This window comes from Calonectris borealis, unplaced genomic scaffold (assembly GCF_964195595.1).
Source record: "Calonectris borealis unplaced genomic scaffold, bCalBor7.hap1.2 HAP1_SCAFFOLD_35, whole genome shotgun sequence".
Taxonomy (NCBI): domain Eukaryota; kingdom Metazoa; phylum Chordata; class Aves; order Procellariiformes; family Procellariidae; genus Calonectris; species Calonectris borealis.
Window position 1 is genome coordinate 1,219,210 of NW_027441451.1, and position 6,667 is coordinate 1,225,876.

Consider the following 6,667-nt stretch of genomic DNA (forward strand, 5'->3'; position numbering starts at 1 on the left):
AAGATTGTTTCCTATTTGTAAGGAAAGAAAATTAAAGCATGATCAGTCTGCATAAACAATAAAGCACACTCTGTAACCATGTGCTAAGTACAAGCTGCCTCTAATGAGGTTGCCTCTCTCCAAGGGATAATCTTATCAGAAATGGTTTCAACAGACAGATACAAAAAGATAGAAAGGAACCTAATGAAGGAGTTGGCTAAAGAGCCAATGATACTACTGAAGGACAGGCAAGCTTTTAACTCCCTGAAGCTCAAAGCAGCTGCATAGGTGAGAGGTATCGGAATGAAGAAAGACAAAGCGGAGGAGAAAAGTGGAGAATAATGGAAAGGGCCTTGGTCTCGACAGTCTTCATCTGAAAAGATGATTTTAGAAATGGCCGTTGTATCATGACAGGTGGAAGTATAGGAAAGAACAGAGAAACTGAATACACCGTATAACAGGCAGAACAGTGGTAATGAAGTTACAGGGCAAGATCGATCTTTCCTTGCATACCCCTTTTAAAAGGCCATGGAATTGGTAGAGGTCTCTTGTGAGTGAGGACAAACCAACGTTGCACCCATCTTTGCCAGAGGCCAAAAGTGCAACCCAGGGAACCACCGGCTGCACAAGCTCACTTTGATGAGGAGTGAGCCATTGAATGTCTCTTCGTGGGTGACATTCCTGGGCACCTGAAAGAGAAGAGCATCAGCGTGGACTTTGCAAGGGTAAATCATGCCTCGCCAACCTGATTGCTTTCATGATGAAGTAACTCCATTTGTGCAGGAGGGGAGCAGAGTGGATGTCATTGACCTCCACTTCAGCAAGACTTTTGGCATGGTCTCCCTCAATATTCTTGTACCCAAGTTAGGCCATTCCAGTCTGGATGGGTAGACAAACAGATGGGTAACCCACCAGTTGGATGATGAGGCTGAGAGAGCAGTGGTGAAGGGGTCATAGCCTACCTGGAGGCCAGTGGGACATACTCGGGCATTGTGGGGCAGCAGAGGGGACTCTGCTGAGCCCTGTGCAGTTTAACACCTGTATCCATGACCCAGAGGAGGCAAGTCTCCCCACGGTTGTTGATGGCACTATGTTGGGAGGACCATTCCTGTGCCTTGGGATGCCATTCAGGAGAAACCTGACAGGCAGAAGGACTGTCCTGTCAGGAACTTCTTGAGAGAGCAGAAGGACAAAGGCTAGATCCTGCACCTGGGACAGACTGACAGCCTGCAGTGGCAGGGGCTGGGAAGTGCCTGACTGGGGAGCAGCTCTGCAGAAAAGGCCCTGGTGGTGCTGGAGGACAGAAGGCAAACCACGATCCAGCAGCGATCCACACGATGCAGTGTGACCTGGAGGCAAAGGCTGCCAGCGGTGTCCTGGAGTGGGTAAAGAGGAGCTCATGAAAAAAGGGAGGGAGACGATTGTCTCCCCATGGTCATCACAATTAGACCACCAGTGCACTACTGTGTCCACTTCTGGGCCCCTGGTTCAAGTGTACTGGTCTGGCTGGGATGGGGTTAACTTCCTCTGTGGCGCTGTCTTTGGCATTTGTGCCTAAACCAGTGTTGATAACACACCAGTGTTTTGGCTGTTGCTGAACAGTGTTTGCACAGCGCCAAGGGCTTCCCTGTTTCTGACTCTGCTCCCTCCCAGTGAGTGGGCTGGGGGTGGGCGAGAAGTTGGTGGGGGGACACAGCCAGGACAGCTGACACCGACTGACCAGAGGGATATTCCAGACCATATGATGTCACGCTCAGCAATAAAAGCTGTGGCAGAGGAAGAAGGAGGAGGAGTTTTTTGTCGTTCAAGGTGTCTGTTGCTGGGAGACTGCTGGGCGTCAGTCTGCTTGTGGGAGGGGGAAAGTGATTGCCTCTTTGTTATGGTTTATGTTTGGGTTTACACTTTTTGTCCCCTATTATCTGTTTTGATCTCAACCCACAAGCTGCACAACAACTCCATGCAGCAGCATGGGTAGAGACCTGGCCAGCTAAGGAGTGCCCTGAGGAGAAGGGCTGGGCACCAGGACGATGCCATAGGAGCCAGTGGGCCTCCCATTTCAAAGGGAAAGTGGAGAAACTGGAGAGGGTGCGGAGGAGGTCTGCCAAGATGGAGCTAGGGGCCTAAAGCAGGAGCTGGGAGGAGAGTCTGAGGGAACTGGGCCTCTCTAGGCTGCTAAAGGAGGCATGGGGCAACCTAGTAAGAGCCTACAGCTACCTGGAGAGATGATGGAACCAAGCCTTTTCTGCAGTGGCCAATGATATGACAGAGGCAACAGCCACAAATTGCCTCTTGGGAGCTTTAGGCTGAGCGTTGCTGTGATCTCCAACTTTGGAGCTCTTCTTTGCTCCACAAAGTCCCAGCCAGCCTGGAGGCTGGACTACATTCCCCCAGCAGTCTCTTTCCCACCAACCCTTCCATGAGCCTGTGCCTTGACCACGTGCCCCATGAGAAAAGATGAAGCTGGAGGTGAGGGTCTCTACATCCTGTGCTCCTAGGACAGTTCAGGGTGGAAGGGAGCTCAGGTGCTCTGTAGTCCAATGCCCAGCTCCAAGCAGGGCCAGCTCTGAGGTCAGACCAGGTTGCTCAGTAAATGTCAGCACCCACCGAGAGAGTTTACACATGAACCAGGCATCTGGGCCACCATTACAGAAATGGAGACGAGGCCTTTGAGCAGCTCCCTGAGCACAGCTAGGGGTACGCCATGCCTCCGGAGATTCCTGGGAACATCCACCTTCTTGTGCAGAGGAGTGTGGTTCTTCTGCAAGTTTCCTGGCATCTCTCCAGACCACGGGGTGCTTTAGGCTGGACACAGGATTGAAAGAAAGCCTCTGGCCTGGGTACTGTCAACTTAATTGCTAAAGGAGAGGGAGGTGGAGGGATCTCAGCATTTCCAGGTTCCTGCTGAAGATTCAAGGCCTCCGAGAAAGGAGCTGAAGAGAACACTTGTGAACTAGCATAGCCTTTAGATCGTTTCACATGTGAGGGCTCTGCTCCCCCATCTCAATCCTTGGCACCCACAAACCTCCCCTGCTTTTCCGTCCTCTCCTCCCAAAACCTGACCAAGTGATGGGAGGAAAGGCAGCAGAAAGGCCCTAGGCCTCTGTGAATCAGCTGGGGTCTGGCACCTGGAGGGCGATGGTGTCATTTCATTGGACACCCCATAAAGACTCAAGCTGGGGAGTGCCTCTGCAAGTCCGAACCAACAAGGTTCATGGCCAGGCAAGGCTGTGTCTCTGGCTGTGTCTGGAGACCCGAACACCTACAGCTTAGATGAAGCTGGGGCTGAACCTCAGGCCTGGGCTTCAGTGGTCTCCTGGGCCCATGGGCAGAGATGCAGGTGGAGGCCCCAGGTGATGCTGCTCAGGGCCATGAAGGCCTATGGATGCTCTCAGGGCCCTGACACTGCCATATTGGACCCACCTGCCAGTGCCCTCACTAGCCCAAATTCTCACTCCCTGATGTGCAGGGTCTGCTCTCTGCTACTCTCCTTCCCCATGTCCCTGGGCATCTGGCAGACCACAATTTCATGGTTACTTCAGCCAAGGCTGACACTGGTCTTCACATCCCTGACCAGCTCTTCCTCCTTTGGCAGTACCAGGTCTAGGTGAGGAGAAGACTGGGTGGCCCATTCAGAAGCTGACCCCCACACAAGCCGCCATCTAACCTGTTACGTGTCCCATAGAATCACAGAATCATAGAATCATTAAGGTTGGAAAAGACCTCTAAGATCATCGAGTCCAACCGTCAACCCAACACACCATGCCCACTACACCATGTCCCTAAGCGCCTCATCTACACGTCTTTGAAATACTTCCAGGGATGGTGACTCCACCGCTTCCCTGGGCAGCCTGTTCCAAGGCCTGACCACTCTTTCAGTAAAGAAATTTCTCCTAATGTCCAATCTAAACCTCCCTTGGCGCAACTTGAGGCCATTTCATATATCCCTCCATGTATCTGAGATGAGACCCTCCATATATCTGAGCTGCCCTGACACCACACAAGGCAGCCCCCACTCCTCATCTTCCCCATCAGTCTCCCCTAAAGATATTGTACCTCCACCCACCACAAAAGCCGTGGGAGCTGTCCTTCCCCACCTCAGCTCTTATTCCACTGAAGTCACAGCTCTGTGATGGCACCCGCGGCTCCTGCTCTCTGTGCCCCAGGCTGGGGGCTTTGGTGCCCATTTGGGCTGCAGCCCCTCCGATGGGGCACCAGGGCCAAGGGCAGACTTGTCCCATGCAAACCTGGTCCCCAGAGATGGGACCCCGTGTGTGGAAAGGCTTTGCTTCCCAGCAGAGGCATGCTGGAGTGGGTGGCAGGTGGCAACAGAATGGTGGATGAGGTTGCCACCCCGAGAGCAAAAGCTGCAGTGCCCAAGGCCAGAGAGAAAGAGGCGAGGGCTGTGCAGCCCCGTCAGGAGAGGGGTTTGCTCTCCCAGGTGACTCTGCAGCACCATGGGGCCTGTGCCAGAGGTGGGGCTGATCTCCACGAAGGACAAGGTGCTGCTGAGAATGTCCCTGGGGGAGGACAGCCTTTGATCCAGCCACCCTCTGGACATCATGCTGGGGGCCAACCAGCTAGACAGCAGCTCTGCAGAGAAGGACCTTGGGGTCCCAGAGGAGAAGCAGCTGAGCAGGAGCCAGCAGTGCACCCCCGCGGCAAAGGCCAACAGCCTCCTGGGCTGCATTAGGAGAAGCATTGCTGGCAGGTGGAGGGAGGTGACCCTTCCCCTCTCCTCAGCACTGGTGAGGCCCCATCTGCAGTGCTGTGTCCAGTGCTGGGCTGCCCAGTGCAAGACAGTTGTTGACCTACTAAAGCAAGTCCAGCCAAGGGCCACAAAGCTGGTTTAAGGGACTGGAGCATCTTTCACAGGAGGAAAGGCTGGGAGATGTGGGACTGTTCAGTTTGGAGATGAAAAGGCTTGGAGAGATCTTATTAATGTATATAAAATTGCACCTGAGCCCAAGAAAACTTTTTGACTGTGAGGGTGGTCAATCACTGGAACAGGTTGCCCAGAGAGGTTGTGGAGTCTCCATCCATGGAGATATTCCAAACCCACCTGGACAAGGTGCTGAGCGACCTGCTCTAGCTGACCCTGCCTCAGCTGGGGGGTTCAACCAGATGATCTCCAGAGGTCCCTTCCAATCTCAACATTTCCATCATTCTGGGAGTATAAAGGAGAAAAGACAGACAGAAAGAAACGAACAACACATAGCCCGGACCGCAACTCTGGTGGGATCTATGGAGAAGACCCAAGCTGAAGCAGGGCAGAAGTGTGAGGAGAAAGGAGATGAAGTGATATTATTTACTGACTCTTAACCCCCTCTTCACCTTCCTCCTGGGGTTGGGGTAGATAGAAGAATTAGGAACAATGGAGTAATTTAATCCTGGGAGAAAGTGTGAGGAGAATGGTCTTCAGTATTTTTGTCATGGTTTCTCAGAATCCCAATCTTTTTTAATGGGCAATAAATTAAATTGATCCTCGGGAAGTCAACACGTCTTTGCCCATGCCACTGACCTCCTTGACTTTGTCTTCACCCATGACATTTCTGGTTTGTTTGCTCCCTTTGTCCTATTGAGTCAGGCGAGTGAGTGAGTGAGCAGCTGGGTGGGTATCTGGCTGCTGGCCAAGGCTAACCCATAACAGGACTGCATCTGGACTGCAGCGTCTAGTTTGGGGCTCCCCAGCACAAGAAAGACCCTGACAGACTGGAGTGAGTCCTGCAGAGGCCAGAAGGATGGTTGGGGCCTGGAGCACATTTTGGCCAAGGAGAGGCTGAGAGAGCTGAGTTTTTGAGAAATGCCAGAGAGCCAAACACTGGAGCAAGGACCCAGGCCAGTTGGTGGGATCTCAATCAATGGAGATTTTCAATGTTTGTTGAGACAAGGCCATGAGCACCTGATCGAGCTGGGGCTGCCTGAGGAGGGTCTTGGCTGAGAGACCAGCTGTGGCACGAGCTCTGGGACTTGTGTGTAAGAAGTGTCAGTAGGAAACTGGTTCCCTTTTTGTTAATAATGGCAGTGGAGTTGGGTATCAGTGAGCCCCGGAGGAGGAGGACAGAGGTGACCATGCAGCAAAGGTCCCTCCTCAGGGCTGGGGTGTACGACCAGTCATGGGACTGGCCGGTGTGTGGGACTGATCTCGGATGGTTTTCCCAGGACAGCTTCCCCGGGTTGTCCAGGGAACATGGCACAGACTGGGCCTCTCTCTTGTGCACCTTTGGTGCCTTGCTTCCTTCACCATGACGCCTGACTCTGCACTGTGAGCACCCTGCTGTGTGCCCCCACCCTGCACACTCACACAGCTGAGCTCTACACTGCTGCTTTCCTCTCCCGGGCACTTCCCAGGCCAGCCCAGCCCCTCCCCAGCTCTCCCCACCACCCCTGCCCTCTCCCCAGCCCAGCCCAGCAGAGCAGCCCAGCCTGGGCTGGTCCCACGGCAGTGCCCACCGCAGGGTGCTGCAGAGCTCTGGGCACTCACCCCACGGCCCCAGCCCCTCTGAGGGGCACAGCAGCTGCTGGGGGGCACACAGGGAGCTCAGCCTCCCCATCAGCCCCAGGGATGCTGCTGGCCCCAAGGCCACGAGGAAATGGAGGCTACTCACGCGCTGGCTCTCCTGAATTCATATTGCAGGTGATGCCCAACCCTCACTGAATTTGCCCCCTCCTCTGCTCCCACCAGCCCCAC